At 41.8% G+C, this 17,072-nt stretch overlaps 1 long non-coding RNA gene across 1 annotated transcript; it reads right to left on the minus strand.

Annotated features, from left to right (window-relative positions):
* Nucleotides 1–2,349: 2,349 nt before the first annotated feature.
* LOC148403771 (uncharacterized) lies at nt 2,350–16,934 on the minus strand. Its single transcript, XR_015860266.1, has 2 exons — nt 16,623–16,934; nt 2,350–3,080 (listed from the first exon to the last, which is right to left on the minus strand). It is a non-coding gene; the product is annotated as an uncharacterized LOC148403771 (long non-coding RNA).
* Between the last annotated feature and the right edge of the window lie 138 nt (nt 16,935–17,072).

The raw sequence follows: 17,072 nt of genomic DNA on the forward strand, positions 1-17,072 counted from the left end.
CGGTAACTTTGTGTCGTCATTTGATATCACCACATTGTTTTGAACAAAAACGCTGCGGAGTAAAAGTCGGAGGCCGTCGTTCACGCCGACGCCATTTTCATCCCAGCGGGGCGTTGAGCGTCTCCCGCAGACCGGTCGTCGGGCTAAGCGAGAGTGTCTGAAAAACTCCCGGCGACCGAGCGGGAAGATAATGGACAATTGATGTTCTCTCGGAGAGGCCCTTCTTGGCGGGATTTAATTCTTTTAATGGCGGTACTGCTGTTTGAAAGCCGGATGTGAACCCAACCGTGTAAATATTTTATGATGTCGCGGTGTCGCCAAAGCGCTTACTTGGCATGCCAATGTCATGTGATGAGGATCTTGACGACTTCCATACTCATGTCATTCCTGAATCCCGAATCAATACGTTTATTCATTCATGGGTAAATTTCAAATACAAATCTGAATTAAAGGAAAGTTTTTTTTCTCAAGAAGACCAATCCGCACGAAAACAAGCGATTTCAACTAAATGAGCCGGGACATGTGCTTAACTGCTGATTCCCTCTTGAAATCTCGCCACTTCAGCCATTTCTCAGCGTTGAAGCGTCCTAAATTAACCGGGATAAACCCGCATCCCCCACCCCTGTAGGCTAATTACACCGTCAGCTGCTTGTTGTGGAGATTGTTTGATGAAATATGAGCGCAATAAAAGTCGCATTAAAAGGAGGAGCGGTGCGCCGGCGGAGATGGCATCACATCTTCCGTGTTGTCATCTTCATCATTCCCGTCACGAGCTAAACGGCGTTCTTGACGGGAGGTGTGGGTGGTTGGAGGGGGGGGGACACGTGTCGGGACCGGAGGGGAATCGCTCATTCATCCCCCAAATGTTATTTCTATGCAAATGAACGCGGACCGAATTAGAGGAGACAGGCTTGCGGGAGTCCCGCCGGTTGCCACGGCGACCGGAATCTCATCATCATCATCATCGCAGTCAAGTGGGGCAAAAGAAGCAGATGAGAAGCTAGTTGAGAGGCTAAGAGATGAAAAAGAAGAGAAAAAAAGAATCTCGAGAGGAAGCTACACACAAGTACCAACAACTTTGTGCCAAACACGGCATAAAAAAAATGGTCACAAAACGGCTTCAAAACAAAATGGCCGACTTTCTGTTTCGTTTGTACATGAGACTTTTTAGTGCATCCTGTCATGATACGAATTGGTATCAATGATGTCATTTATTCTAAAATGGTTGCTTTTAATCATAATGTCCGACTTCCCGTTTATTTTCTTTGAGTCATTTTTCAAGTGTTTCCAAAAATTCATCACATTTTCGTACCACATTGGATGGAAAATTAATTAAATCATTGTGTTAAAACTTATTGTACTTTTTGCACATTTTCAAAAAAGGTGTAAACAACGTGGGACTGTTGTGTGACCCTTTCAATATTAACGACTGGGGGTGCGGGTTTGGTGGCTGGGGGGGCGGGTGCAGGGAATAGCGGGAGAGCGCATGAAAACAAAAGCTGCTTTATTCCAGAGAAAATTCAGCACATGAAATATTTAGTGTTGTTTTATTTGACACACACACACGCTTTCTTCCTGCCTCCCATGATTCCACTGGGCTCTCCTGCCAGGAAACGCTCAGCCTGGAGCGCATGGCCCGTCTGCGATAAAGACACGGCAGCACAAGAAGAAGAAAATTCTCCAAAGTTTTCTTTGGACTTGCAGTGAACACACTCGCTCTCTCTCTCGCTCCTCCCGGTCGTCATGCAGCAGACTTCTTAGGAGATTAGAAGCTTTTAGGCATTTCGCAGACCCTCCCGTCTCAGCCGGGGTCTAAGTTAGGCAGCGGGGGCTTTCACAGTGGCCGGCCGGGCCTCCTCAGATATCAGACGCCACTTGGTGTGATTGTTTGAGAAAATTTCCTCACAGCCATTCAAAGAGACACAAAAGAGTAACCACAAGCTTATTTTGGACAGCCAGATTTGAGAGGGGTGACAGACGGACGATTTTGAAGACCATTTTGAACAGAGTCCATCTCGAGGAATCTCTTGGAAGACATTTGGTCAAGATCTGATTATGACGTTGGAGGGTCCTGTTAAAAAATGGCGTACTTCTTTTCTGGTATGGCTTCTTGCACCTTTTTTTGTGGGTTTAACCTGGTGATCCTGAAAGGGGGATCCTTCCATCTGTGGTCCCTTCTCAAGGTTTCTCATTTTCCCCTGGCAGGGGTTTTTTGAGTTTTTCCTTGCCCTTTTGGGAGCTTATGATCAGGGGATGCTTTGAGAATAATTGTCAATTTTTGGCTATGTGAAGCCCTTTGAGACTGTTTGTGATTTAGGGCTATACAAATAAACTTGACTTGACTTGACTTGGGTCTACTCATAATAGACACATTTGAAAAAGTCTCTCATACCAGGAAGCAAATTGGAAGACATTTCAGACTGATTTTTTTGCCTTGTTTGGCCAGATGTACAACCTACATTCCACTTAAAATCATAATTCCAAAGGAAAATAAATTCAACACCGTGCTCATTATTGTTCTCCTCACATTGCAAACTTTTCTAATATTTGAACCGTGAGGGTCAAAGCGTGGTGACGGAAATAAAATGTCTGCACAGCGCGTTCTTCTCCACATTAATTTGCTTCCCGCTGCGGGGACGCTCTGCCTTTGATGCGGCTCTCTTTCAAACAGTAAAACAAGACAAGAATTTAACATTGCCGCTGTTTATCTATTCTCAAACACCGAGGAGAAGAAAAAAAAAAACGTTTCGCTTCGTCCACGTCGCTGGGAACAATTTAACAGTTCAAAGTGGTTTTAATGCGTCTGTGTGGCTCGCCTCTAAAGGATTTGCTAGCACTTTTCAAAAAAGACGCAGATACAGCAGAGGTGTTTGATGTGCCCGCGACCGTCTGAGCGCCCCGACGGCTCTCCACACCATTTAACATCCATTTTTCATCAGCCGCCTTTGAACAAGTTGTTGCCATCCATCGCTATGCCAGCGCCGTCGGCCTCCTTGGCTTCGCTCGCGTCGTCTGTGATCCGCCTTCTTCGTTCCCGGCCCGTCCCCCTCATCCCCCAAACTCCACACGCCTCCTGGACCCTGGAGGAAGAGCGCCAGATTTCATACGTGGCCAAAAAGAGTACACAGAAGAATTGGCAGATACAGATAGGAAGTGGAATGTGGGAAAAATGTGTACTACAGTTTTGAGTAAAATCCTTTGGGACTTCTATGGAAAGTGGAAAAAAAACTATTGGGACACATACAAGAATGCAATGCAGTGGAATGGAATGGTGACAGTAGAGAGAAAAGTATTGGGACACGTACAGGAATTGAGAAGAAAATCTGGGCCAAAGGTTAATCAATTTTATGAATTCAAACAAAAGTAATGGGACACCTACAGGATGTGAAATGCGTCAAAATGTGGGTACAAATATTGGCACTTGTACAAAAAAATTAAACGGAACAAAAATGTAGACAAAATACTGGGAACCTCAAGTATATAGGAAGTGAAAATTACACAAATTTATATTTTTTCCCCCAAAAACAAGTATTATAACGTTTACAGCAATTACAATGAAAATGTATTCAAACGTATAAGGAGATTTAAAAGATGTGGAAACCGTCACCTCACCTCCACTATTGCACCCAATAAAGCACAATTAAAAAAAAAAAAAAAAAAGTGACATTCATCCTTGGTAAAATCTTTTCCAAGAAAATCGCTCTCAGGGCCTTGTAGATTTTCTCAGTCAGCCGTCACCTTGGCCGTTAAAACAAAATGGCAGACTGGAGCAGAATACAACGCAGCTTTTGACTGACAGGGTGCCGACACGGACCAAGTCCTGGTGGATCTGGACCAGCGACCTCAGTCTTCTCCAGTCAGTCACGTCAAGAAGAACCTTGACTGACTTGATGATTCAACCGACGTTTCCAGTAAAGCACAGAAGCGCTGCACCGCTGCTAGCTTACACACGAGCTAACAGACGCTTGAATGAAGCTGTAAATCACGTTTCACCTTTGTTCCAAAATTCATTTTCAGTTTTATATTTTAGGAGCTGGTCAAAATAGGCTTTTTCCACACATGTTAAAATTCTGTTGTTGGTTTTTTTATGGCAAGCATCAAACATTTTCATTTTGGTGGCTGTCCATCTGCTTGACTTTGTTAAGGAGGTCAAGTGTGATTGTATCAGGGTCAGGGTCACTTCCTTTTCATTCTTTCATCTTCTCGTCAGTATCATCTGCATGCAGGAGAGGGAGCAAAATAAAACAGGAAAGGGCCATCCAACATTGAGGTGATGATGCAAGCGGGAGGCAAGACGAGCGCTAGCTGAGCGCTAGCCGCCGTTAGCGATCCAGCAACAGGAAGGCAAACCCTGTGAGGGTTCAGGTGGGGAGCCCCGGCCTGGCCTGGGGAGTTAGGAGGTGGATTTCTTCATCTTCTTCTACTTTTTCCTCTTCTCCGTGGGGTGTCGTGACACTGTTGCTGCTTCCTTCTCCTGTCAAAACCGACCACCCGAGGACAAGATGAGCCATCAAAGTTCTGTTGTACGTCATACAACAAACCAAAAATAACGCCAAGGATTCTATTGATTTAGATTGGTTATTTCTCAGGTTTTAAAAACGGTTAGTGTTGATTTGAACTAATATAATCATAAAACCCTTGGTTTGATTCCTCAGCGGGTAATTGCTTTTGAATTATTTAGCACGAAGGCTTATTTCAGGTCTTAGGGTCAAAGTTGAACAGCTAATCAGTGATGATCCTTCTGTCACAGGAGCCACTTTGATCATTCATGTGTTCTCTTCAACTTGCTGGTCTTACATCATCATCTTGTCTTACCTGGTCTTCTCCTCATCCTCCTCTTTTTCATCCTCCTCTTCTTCTTCTTCTTCATTGAACACGTAAGGGGAAAAAAACACAAGGAGCTTTCTTTTTATCCCGTGACACTTGAAAGAGAATCCATGTAAAATTTAACAGCCCTTCTCCGCCAGCAGAAGCGATCTGTTCGCAATGGTGGGGGGAGTGGGGGGGTTGTAGCTGCTGGTATGGGCAAGGATGAGGAGGTTGAAGATGTGGGTGAGGAGAAGAAGGGCAACAGGTGAGCCTGAGACACACTTGATGATGTCATCGTAGCAACTTTGCTGGAGTAAGGCAGCTGATCGCAAAATGAAGAGTAAGGGCGGTATTGTTGCAAAGCATGATGGGAGTTGTTGTTCTTTGGTGGGAATGATGGACAAATAGAGAAGTCAAACTAGAGTTTAACTGAAGTCTGATCGTTGGCTTGTGTGTTTTAAAACATAAAAACTTAACTCTTGTTGGTAACTCGAGCCTGGTCTTGAAACCCTAACTTTGGTTTAAGGTTCCAATTCAAACACTAAAACTTCTTTCAAACCTTAATTTGAAACTAACCCTGATAATAAGCCTTGTTGAAAACACAACCTTGGCTTGAACTTAAAAGTCTTGTTTGAAATGTTGAAAATCAAATTTCAAGCCTTATGTTGCAACACTTATTTGAAGCACAAAATCCGTCTTGAAACTCCTGCCTTGAACTCCTACTTTAAAACCTCAAACCTTGCTTGAAATCTATATTTCAAATTAAAACCTTTAACCCTTTGATTGAAACATGACATCAGATTGGAATCAATTTTTCATAACCTAACCCTGACTTAATCCTGAACCTCAGTTTCCATCGATGTGTTTATTTCTGCGTCTGTTTCCATCAGAAGTTATTAATTACATTTTAGTTCATATCAACCACAAAAAAAAAAAAAATTAAATTCTGAACGGGTTGAAAAAGGTTGGGCTAATTTAATCATAATGGTTTTTTTTCTCCCTCTTGTTTGTTTACTCTGCTAACTTTTCATCAATTTCTTGAAGAGCACTCACAGCGATGCCCGGTCAATTATGCATATTGCATATTAATACTTCATATGGCGAAAAAGAAAAAATGACGAGCTGTACTGCATTTCTCAAACATGCCCAAAAGCACAAATATATATATGTATATTTTTATTGCCTTTAATTATTTGATTCAGTGATGCTCTAAATTATTGTATTATATATAATTGTTATGTATTATCTTTAAATTGTCCCCTCGGGAAGAGACTGGACTAATTGGATCTCTTCAAATTGTGGTCTTTACATCAGGACTTTCCTTTTCTATCCGAGCCACAAGACCCAGAGGCTTTTGCCGAAAAGGATGCTAGGAAACAAAAATACTTTGGAAAGGTGCCTGCAACATTTGAACAGACAGTAACTGCTCAAACGAGTGAAAAGTCTTCAACAAATAACACAGCTCACTTCACTCTTTCCAACATTAACGTTTCAAACATTCGCAAGGGACACTGACTTCTGCATTATTCAAGTAATTTTTGCAAAGGGAAAATGTTTGAGGTTCTTATGTATTGAATTTGATTTGTCATCTGAGAAATCAGTCGGCGCAAATAAGTCCAATTGGTCTCTGGATGTGAAATATGGGATTTTGAATGTTTTGTGTCAATGGAAGCAGAGTCGCAACAGATGTTTACGCTTGTTTCAATCTAATTGTAAATCTCACTGGCATGAAAGACCAGACAAAATACATCATTGCGGTTGCCACGGCGACACGAAAAACAAGCGCTGCTGATAGACTCGGGTATGCAGTTGTAATTTTACCGGATTGTTTTTTGGGGAGTGTATATGGCTACCAACTTGGGTTCATATTGAAATTTGAAACCTTAACCCAAACTTGAAATTTGAATTTGAAACCCTAAACCAGATTTGAAACTTGAATTTCAAACTGTAGACATTGCTTCTAACACATATTAGAAACCCTAACCATGGCTCAAAACTCAAATGGGAAACTGTAACATTGGCATCAAATGTTAACATTTTGTTTAAAACCGTAATCCAGACTTGAAACTGATTTTAAATGCCCAACGTTGCCAGAAATTCTAGTTTGGATTCTAAATGTGAAACCCAAATCCACAAATCTTTTTTTCAAGAACTATGAGCCAAGTTTGAAACCTTAATTTGCAAACCTAACCCTGCCTTAACACCCACCGTAAATTAAAGTGTGAACAAACAGCTGCCGCTCGAACTTGTAAATCTAATCGTACATCTCCCAGACATGAAGGTCCAGATGAAACACAAGACTGCTCTTGCCACTACAAATGTTGAAAAACAAGGTTGGATGGTAGACTCAAGGCAGCTGTTATTCTTATCCAAAAGTCGGCGTAATTACCCCGGCAACGGCTAACCAAATTGTCCGGGCTGGGCCGGCCAATTAGGTGCGGGCGGAGCGGCTAATGGAGAGCCAATTACACAGACCTTCTCCCCATTAGCCTCCATTTGCAGCCAGGAAATTTAGTGGCGGCATATGGACCGGCCGTGACGTCCAAATCAGATTAGCGTTCACAGAGCACTCAGACGCGGCACGAGTTGTCCTCATCTCAGACGCGGGCGTGGCTGTCCTCGACCGTCTCATCGCTAAAAGCAAAAATAAAAGCCATGCTTTTTCAAATAAGGCGCTGGAGATGTGAGAAGTGATAAGCAGCCGTGACCTCACTCCAAATGGACATATGATGTCTTTATGACACGACACACAAGAGTTTCGGGAAAAAAAGTTTCCTTCATTTTGCAATCCTTACTTTGGTTTTAAACTACATTTTTTGAAACCATAACTGTAATTTAGAACTAAACTCAATTTGTGACCATTTGTTTGACGTACCAATTCTGGCTTTAAACATTAACTTTAAGATTAGTCAGGCAAAACTGTAAAAAGTCAACACTTGTTTTTTGCGGACTTTCCTGTATAGTGTACGTGTTTCAGTGTGGGTTTGACTGTGCTCTATGTGTGTGTGTGTTTTGGTGAGCGTGAGAATTCCCTCAGTTGTTGCATTAATAATGAGCAAGAGTAGCAGATTAAAAATGGAGGCGAGCTGAGGAAGAGGCGTCTTCACCGCAGGTGGAGAGAGGCTGAATATAAAACACTGGCATGTGTAAACACACTCACGCACATACAGGCACGATTTTAATAGAAAGCAGCTGGACAAATATGATGGCAAGTTTATCTTGGAAAGACCCCTGGAAATGATTTTAAAATGGCAGCTTGAAACCAACCCGCCAGATTTTCTGTGTCGTTGTTTGTGGTTGCATTCTTAATATACAGTAAATGGAATGGAATGGATTTCAGGGGGGGGGGCTTAATTTTAAAAATTTTAACTGACTTATAGCGAATTATTTAAACCACACGCAATGAGCAAAACCACAATATACGTAGCATCTTCCGACTTTGTAGTATGCCAGGGTAAAATTTTGTAACAATAAAAAAAATCTAGAGCAGGGGTCACCAATATTTCAGACATTGCAGTGCTCTACTTCTTGGGTACCAAATAAGTTTGATACCCATTTGAAATCAAATTACATTGAAGAATATTATTTTTTGTTATCATTGTTAATAAATGATTACATGTTTTTATTGACTGAAATACATTTCTATAAATCCCTACCAGTCTTTACATTTGTGAATCTATTTTATTGACATTTATGCCATTTTTAGTCGACAGCAAGTCGTAAAATGGCCGCCCGTGGGATGAATAAAAACAGGTGAATTTTGACTGTTTAATTCATATCCCACTAACAAAATACTAATCAGAACACTGTGTTTCGACTAAAGTCAACGTTTTGGGGTTGACTTGCCCTTTAATAAGGTAACAAATGTAAGGTTGCAGTCGTTGTGAAGTCATCGATACATTTTTCGCAGGCAGCATGAAGAAGAATGATGTCACAGTGAATAGCACCATGTTCGCTGTTTCCTCCCACAGTTCAGTGAGCACGGGTGGGGAGTCACTAGCCTGATGGAGTGACAATTTAAAGAAGCGCTGCTCGTAAAGGGTTGTTTCTTTAAAATGAAGATTGTGTTGTCGGCCACCGCGCCGCATCCCGGCAGTCTTTTCTGCTGGCCTAGCACTCTCGTTTATGTCGTGCCCCGATTGGTGATTTAGATTTTGACAACAGACATCTGCATATTCTGCTGACATACCATTTTTATTTGCTTAAGACTGTGTGTGTGTGTTTAATAACAGTAACTATTGACTTGTCGTGAAGCCACGGTCCTTGAAAGTATTTATGACCCTCTTGGCAGCTCAGCGGCATTTCTTTGCTGTCGAAGCGGAACGGCTTGCGCAACGACTCCCACCTTCAGTTCACTGCGCCGTTTCCCCTGTATCGACGCCTCGGATCCATACGAAAGAAAAACCCGTCCGCCTCAAAAGTATCGAATGAACAGCCGAGACAAAGCGTAAGCTCAGCTCGGAGGAGATGAAGTCGACTGGGGGAGAAACTAACGCGTCTGGGTTTTGTTATTCAAGGTAAACAGCAGCTGAAATCAATGCTATGTTTTGGCAACAGGACAAAGAATCGTCTTTGGAGGACATCTGAAAATGTAGAAGATGACTCTAAATGGCCACTTTAAAGTAAAATAAAACTTTTATTTTTGCCTGTTTTCCGAGCTTTGGGGCCTTACTGTCAAAAACAAATCATTCACAATTTAAGAGTTTATTCTAGAGATCTATTCCAGATCCAGACAACCTAATTAACCTAAAAAGAACTGTTTTAAACCAAATTAAATGACTGACTTCTGGTGTCTATTGGGGTATGGATTCTTGACTCATTTTTGTGGTTCTACTCATGACAGACATACCTATCAAATTCTTTGGTTCTGAGTTAAACGGGCTTGGAGCTAAAAATCATCCCCAAAATTGTGGGCCAAAGGTATCTGGAAATTAAGCTTGCAATGGCTCCATTAAATGAAAAAGGCAAACTCCCTAAAATGTTCAAGTATTTGCTGCTAGAGACTTTTTGGTGGATCTACGTAGTCTGCCTACCAAATTTCATGTTGGCAAGGATATCTGGAAATTATTCTTAATATGGCTGCTATGACTTCCTCTGTTTTTGGGCATGACTTTTTTGTGGTTCATCTCACAGTAGACATGCTCACTAAATTTCATGTAATGAGTCAAACTAGCTGTGGAGGCTTATTATTATTAAAAATAATAATAATTCTTTTGCATCTTGGCGTTTCCCCTCTATCTGGCATAGAAGGTTGAGATTTGGTTGGCCAAAATCTTGAAATGAAATGCCAGATTTTCTTTCATATTACGTATCGAGTTGACTGAATTTGAATGAAATCTGTGAGAAGCGATTTGGACCACGTTGCCAGTCCAATACTCGATGGTGTGAAAGCAGTCTGAGATTTAATGACTTCAAGGGGCTCGACTTGAGTTAATTATGTGGATGATTTACTACTTTTTATTGCCACGCTGCACTAGCTTATCGACTGCACTGACTAAGCAATAAGAGAGTACTTTGCAACAACATCCCAGCACACTTTGACTGCGTCATAAATAAGAATGACTCATCAAGTGTTGTGTTGACTAAACTTGAGGACGTGCTGAAAAATGCTGCTTTTTAGGGTTATTCTGAGAAACATTTTGGAACACAGGGAACAGACAGAGACGTTATCGATTTGAGTTTTAGTGGAAGTGAAAATGTTATCTAGGTTTGTGTTGATATACGTTTCGACAAAAGCGACGCATTCCCAAGAGGAAGTGGTTGATTTCATATTATCTGTAGTATTACTTGTTTGTTTGTTTGTTTGTTTGTTTGTTTGTTTAATTCTCGGCTCTGGAAGTTGATACAACGTAATATTGTGAAAATCTTGCTGGAAAAAAAACAATTTCAAAGACGCGTTTGATAACAGGAGGAAGAAAGCAAATCCCAGAAGGAAAGACAAACAAAAAGCAAAACTTGCTTTAAATAATTCAATTGTTATGTGCTTTTTATTTAAGCAAATAAAATTACATTAAAATTGGATTTTTGAAAAAAACAAAACTAACAAGAAGTCTTTCAAGTGGAAAAAGAATTTCAAGTGATGCAGTAGAAAGCCTGAAGCAGCATAGTGCACAAAGCAGATTGTTTGGAATAATGACAATAAAAAAAAAGTAAACAGAAAACAAGTATGTAATATAAAAACATATATAGAGAGCAACATTTTTAGAATAAGATAAAGACAAAGCAGACCAGGAGTCTATGAATGAACATAAACCCTACTCTGATGTAAACAGACAAAAAGTCATGACAGAAGATGAAAGGTGAACGAGAAGGACATCCAGAAGGTTACGCAGGTGTAAATAGTGGCGTCCAACTTAGTTGGCAACCACAAACAACAATCCCCCTATGTGCGGTAATACGGCTGTTGACGTTTGCAGACATGACCTACAACAGATGCACAGCCTAATTCACCCCGCGGACCTCTAATGGAGACAAATGGACGAGGCAGCCGGCGACAGAAGGTGCCGCGCATCTATATTCATCCATGTTTACGCCAAAAAGAGACTTTTTACCAGGAAGCCTTTCTTGCTCACTTGGCGCCGCAGTGGGAAGTTGACACCTGCCCTGCCAATCTGAAGCACAATTCCCAGCATGTTGACGGTGGAGAGATTTGATTATTTTGGATGGAAAAATCAAAGAAAACAAAGTCATCCACACAGGGACTAAAGAAAATTGCACGGAATTAACTGGAAGTGACTGTTTGAAAAGGTACGACTCCCACTGTTCATTGCAGGTGTACACAAAGCGGTACCAAATGTCATCCAATTTGAAGTACCTCCAAAAATTTTGTGAAGACATCACATCGTCAATCTCTGACCTTGTGCAGTTGAGTCATTAAACGTTACCAACCTGCTATATCCGACCATAAGAGTTGAAAATCAAATTTTTCTTAAAGAGGAGTTTGCATCACTAAAAATAGTCAAAATCAATCACAGATGGTTTCTTCAAAACAAGATGGACGCCTATGTCTCTTTATGCAGAGCTTTTTGTGGGTCTACTCATGATAAACACGCCGACTAAATTTCATGCTTCTCGGTCAAACTGAACTCATGGGCTCAATTTCCCCCCCCCAAAAAAATCCCAAGAGGACCTTCTAGTACCTTTTCAAGCAAGACTTCCCGAGACCTTTTAGTAGGTCCATTCTTGATAGACATGTCAGCAGTCGACTCAGTGGAAATGGCTCAAGGAGCTGAAGTTTCTAAACGTATTCCAGGAGGAGGGATTGCAGGTAATTGGCTGCCTCAAACCAGAAAGAACTCTTCTGTGTCTTTTCAGGCATGCCTTTTTGGTGGGTCTAATCATATAGATGAGTCCACCAAATTCCTGGTTGTTAAATGAAACAGGCATCAGAAGGCTGAATTTTCAAAGATTCCTGCACGTACCGAGGTGGCCTTTTAAATCACAGGTTCTCACTTTCATTGGATTTAATAATGATGCCTATCAAGAAGCACATTATTATGATCATCTCTCTTCAGACGAGTGCATTCTGGTGACTGTCGTCCCTCGAGCAGGCTCTTCATCTCGCGGAGGATTCCCTCGTCAAGTGTGCAGAGTCTCCCCGCTGTAAAACTTGATCATTCCCCACATTTACATTTAGAGGAGGGCAGGTTAAGCGAAAGAGCTCCAAGACCGAGGACGCGACGCTTAACGCAAACTCCCTCGGACTCAGTTGGGAATCGTAACCTCGCCGGTGAATTACAGAAATGTCCTTTTGACACTTTTTACGGCCTTTTCACTTCACTACCTCTTTCTCGCGGGAATGCTTCGGCAAAGTCATGCAAACGATGCAGGACAAAGAAGTTTGAGATGTTCCTTGGTCAGGATTCTCAGGTTTTGTGGTTTGACGTTCAAATTGTCATTTGCCCGCAGTTTAAATAATAGCTTAGCATCTTAGCTAAGATGAAGAATACTAAAAGCCTAAGCTGTGATTTATGTGAGGTGATACTCTGCTGAGTTAGCCAGGTGCTAATTAGCACTATCACAGAAAACAACTTTCACTTCACGGGTGGATGTGAGATATTTTGTTGTTGTTTTTTTTTTTTACTCCTTAACACCGAAGAGTGCCTTTGATTGAGGCTAATTTAAGATCTTAGCGTAAATAACATCCTCAAATGAAAATGACAAGCGTCCAGAGACAAGAGCTAAACGCCTCTGCCTGAAACGAGATGATTAACATGCCCATAAATGGAGGATCAGAAGCGCATCTGAGACTAACAAGCTCTCTCGGCTTGTTATTGATCCAGCCTCAATCGATCCGACTCAAATCAGAGCGGACGGGAGCTGATCAGGCTAATTACGTTAGCATCATGCATTCATCTGCTTCATTATTGAATTGCTTCCGATGCAAGGATCACCTGTTTTGTTTTTCCCTCCCACCCGTTTCTTCAAGAACTGGGAAATTACGACAAGTATGATCATTAGAAGAACTGCTGCTGTTGTTTTCACATTTTCGTCTTTAATAAAATGGCCAAAATGACCCGAAAATTACCACGACAAACCAAAATGGCAAAGTATTTTCAAGCTGAAATCAACACGAGTGCAACTGGATTTCTGGGTTTTGTGTGTGTGTGTGTGTGTGTGTGTATGTGTGTGTGTGATAGATGATAGAAATGACTATCAAATGTCAAGCTGATGAGGGAAACCGACTAATTAGAGTCTTGTGCTTTTGGCAACTGATCAAATGTTGCCACCATTCTCTGCCCATTTCGTAATGAAACATGTAAGATGCAATTTAGCGGCACTCGTCTGTCTCGTATATCCATCCATTTTCTGAATCGCTTGTCCTCACGAGGGTCGCGGGCATGCTGGAGCCCATCTCAGCAGTCTTTGGGCAGTTGCCAGCCAATCGCATGACACACAGAGACCAACATCCATTTTTTGGGTTGTGAGAGGAAACCGGAGGACCCGGATGAAACCCACGCAGGGACGGGGAGAACATAACTCCACACAAGAAGGCTGTAGCCGGAATTCAACCTCTGTTGTTCCTCCCGTCTGGTACACAAGGTTCAAATTTGTTAACAATTGGACAACATTTCTAGGATGACCGATAATTGTGGAAATGAGCGCGTGAGTACGTGAGAGCCGAAAGGGAACAATTTCAAGAGGACTATTTCACTGCATACGTGGGCTTTCATAATCATTTTCCCTGATAGTGAAACTTGGTAGCAGCTGCTTCTCAGTAGACAGAAGCGCCACACATAAATATCATTCAATAGAGCTTTCTGTTAAAATACGATCCTCCCTTTCATTCCCATCTTCATCGCGCTCGTCATCTGTGCTCATGCGAGCCTCACCTGTGCTTCAATTGAAATTTAAAATGTAAATGTGTTTTATTCGGCACGGAAAAACTCGTTGTGAGGTGAACGCGGGGCAACAACATCTCGCCAAATCATTTCCCCGACGCATTTACATGCAAATTCGGCCCTCCGCCGCCACAATGGAGCTGGGCAAATCATTGTCTCATCACACAGAGATGGATTTCATCCCCCGGCATGAATCAGGGCCGTGCTGAATTCATATGCCGAGCGCTGCGAGCCAGACTCCTCGTCTTCCATCACGGGGGGTGCAGGTGGTAAGGGGGGGAAGGCAAACAGCCCCGGACCCTTTAGCATTTGCGCAAATGTCAGCGAAAAGGACAGATCTCAGGAAGTAGGTGCAGAAAAGCTAAATGGGAGGGGGGGGGGGGGGGGGGGAAGAAATGGGAAGAATCACGGTGCTAGGCACCAAGTTCTGAAACAAGCCAGAGTTGAACAAAGACCAAGTAAAGCAATATCTTTGCACAATGGTGACTTTCCAGCGGATGTACAAGCATCTTTTTTGTAGCATCTTGTTCCCTTCAATTTCCATCTTGTATGATACACGATTATCCTCTTTACTCTGTGCCCTATTCTGGTTTAAAAAAATATGGCTGGACCACAGAATCTTTTTCCTAGCCATGTTTTTTCCCAGGATTCTGGCTCAGTTGATGGTAAAGCAACGTTGCATTAGGGACAGCAGTAGCTCCATTGCCCAAGACACCACAGCCCTCGAAAAGAAATGGTAAATAGTATGCTTTAGCTCTTGATTCTTGGGCTATTCCGACCCACTAAACACCTAGAAAATGTTTAAATTTGTGTCCAAATGTACTAGGTCTCCTTTAAACATGGCCCAGCGTGAGTCCAAACACACACAGACACCCGGTGTCACAAAATGTCTGCCATCTTTTGTTACTCGAGATGACTTTTTGTAAGGAATATATTTCCCTGCATCTGCAGCCAGAAAGTGTCCTCCCGTTGAGACTCCCGCTTTAATATTCATCCGCCATGTCCCAGCAGGCCAAGCCGATACCTCCGGGCCTTCAAACCAGACAGGAGACAAGAGACAAAGAGGGGGAGGAGGGGGGTGACGAAGGAAAGTGTAAAGGGTAGGAAGGAAGTGAGAAATACACCTTTAGACCATGACGTCACAAGAACTTACAGGTGGCAAAAGAGCACCAAGACAGGGCATGGTCTTGCCGTAAAGAATTTGATGGTATGTCTCGTTATGCCACAACCAACAATTTTTTTTAAAGCATTGTTTTTTTTAGTTCACGTCTGGAGTGGTCAATCATCTTCCTTCCACCTGGAAGTAACCGAGCATTTATCATTGAGAAACATGAGGAAAACGATTATCGGCTGAAAGCCGGAATACAATATGGGAAGCGCTGTAATCTACTTTCTGATGTAGTGACCCTGACTCCGACCGGATGCCTGGCAGCTGATATCTACTTTTATTGAATAAAAATCCACCTGGAAATCGTCAGGTCAGGCAGTTACGATTATTTTTGCCCTCACTGTAGACACACCTCGAGCATGATCACAATATGACCAACTGACAGATTTTTCAAAGCGACCTGGCTTTTCTTTTTTGTCTTTAAAACCTCACCAAACAAGATCTATTGTTTTACTTCTCAACTCAAAATACTTTAAAAGCTTCTTAGTAAAACATAACTCGTCGAAGATGGCACAAAACTGCTGAACTGCAAACCACCATGGAGAACTTGTACTTGTTCTGTACATTTATATGCAATTTTATGTTAGCTGTAGTTCATTGGATGTGTCTTAATGAAATGAAATGTTAAATCCTCTTTTCTGTATGTTGGTATGTTGAAAGAATATCTGTTTAACTGAAGGACTCAAAAACACCATTAATCACATCATCTTGGATGGGTGGGCGAAGATTAAATGGTTTGATATTTACAAAAATAACAGAGTTGTAATCGAAAAAGCCTGTTGTGAGTTTCATTGAAAACTAAATCGTCTCGATTATTGAATAATACACAATTCAAGTGTACGTATGGCACAAAATCGTAGTATTGCTTACAGATTTTTTTTTTTTTAGTTCAGTGACGATTTAAATAAAAAAAAAGGAAAGTACCAATACCAGATATTGGTATCGGTGCCAAGACTAGCCTTTTTTTTTTAAACTATCGGCCCGAGGTAAGGTTGCTTAATTGTCTTCCCTCTGTCACAACAAAAAACCAAAAAGTACTCATTGAAGATGACTGATTTTCTAACACTTTGGTGCTACCGAGGAGGAGACAAGCAACAAATCCGGGTGACATTTGAGCAGAGGCTAAAGATGACAGCTGGGGAGGGACGGCAGCTTCTGGAGGGGAGAAAATCCAACGAGTTGTCCCTAAAACGTCTTAAGGGTGTCGCAGATTGAGTAATTACTCGCATTTTCCCATATTCACCGCAGCATTAATTCACCTTAATGCCAAAATATTACAGCCGTAATCTGGAGCAAATTCCTACCTGTCATGGCAGCTTGCGTGCGATTAGGGAAGGCGGGCAGGTTGTGGGGTGGAGGGGTGGAACCGCAGCTGCCTTGTTGATTAGGGAAGTCAAGTGAAGGCGGGATGCCAGTGTGAATCCTTCAGAAAGATTAAAAATAACTTGAATTTTGTCAACAGGCGAAAGTAACATTTTAACCTGGGGCTATCTTTTCTGTTTCCTAATAGAAAAAATTCGAACTATATCCAAATTGCAAATTCAGCTGAAGACTCAAAGTTGTCCTCAGTGTTTACAAAAACATGTCAGGTTCGTTGAAAGCTGAAAATGGTCTTTGTTTACAAAATGGACTCCGCTTGCCCTTATTGTTTACAAAAAGACGTTAATATCACTAAAAACTCAACACTGTCTTTTGCAATAAAGTTGGTTATCTGATAAATCGTAACTGTCCTTGACATTTATAAAAAAAAGGTT

This window comes from Syngnathus floridae, chromosome 1 (assembly GCF_059516105.1).
Source record: "Syngnathus floridae isolate MCC-2025c chromosome 1, RoL_Sflo_1.0, whole genome shotgun sequence".
Lineage (NCBI taxonomy): Eukaryota > Metazoa > Chordata > Actinopteri > Syngnathiformes > Syngnathidae > Syngnathus > Syngnathus floridae.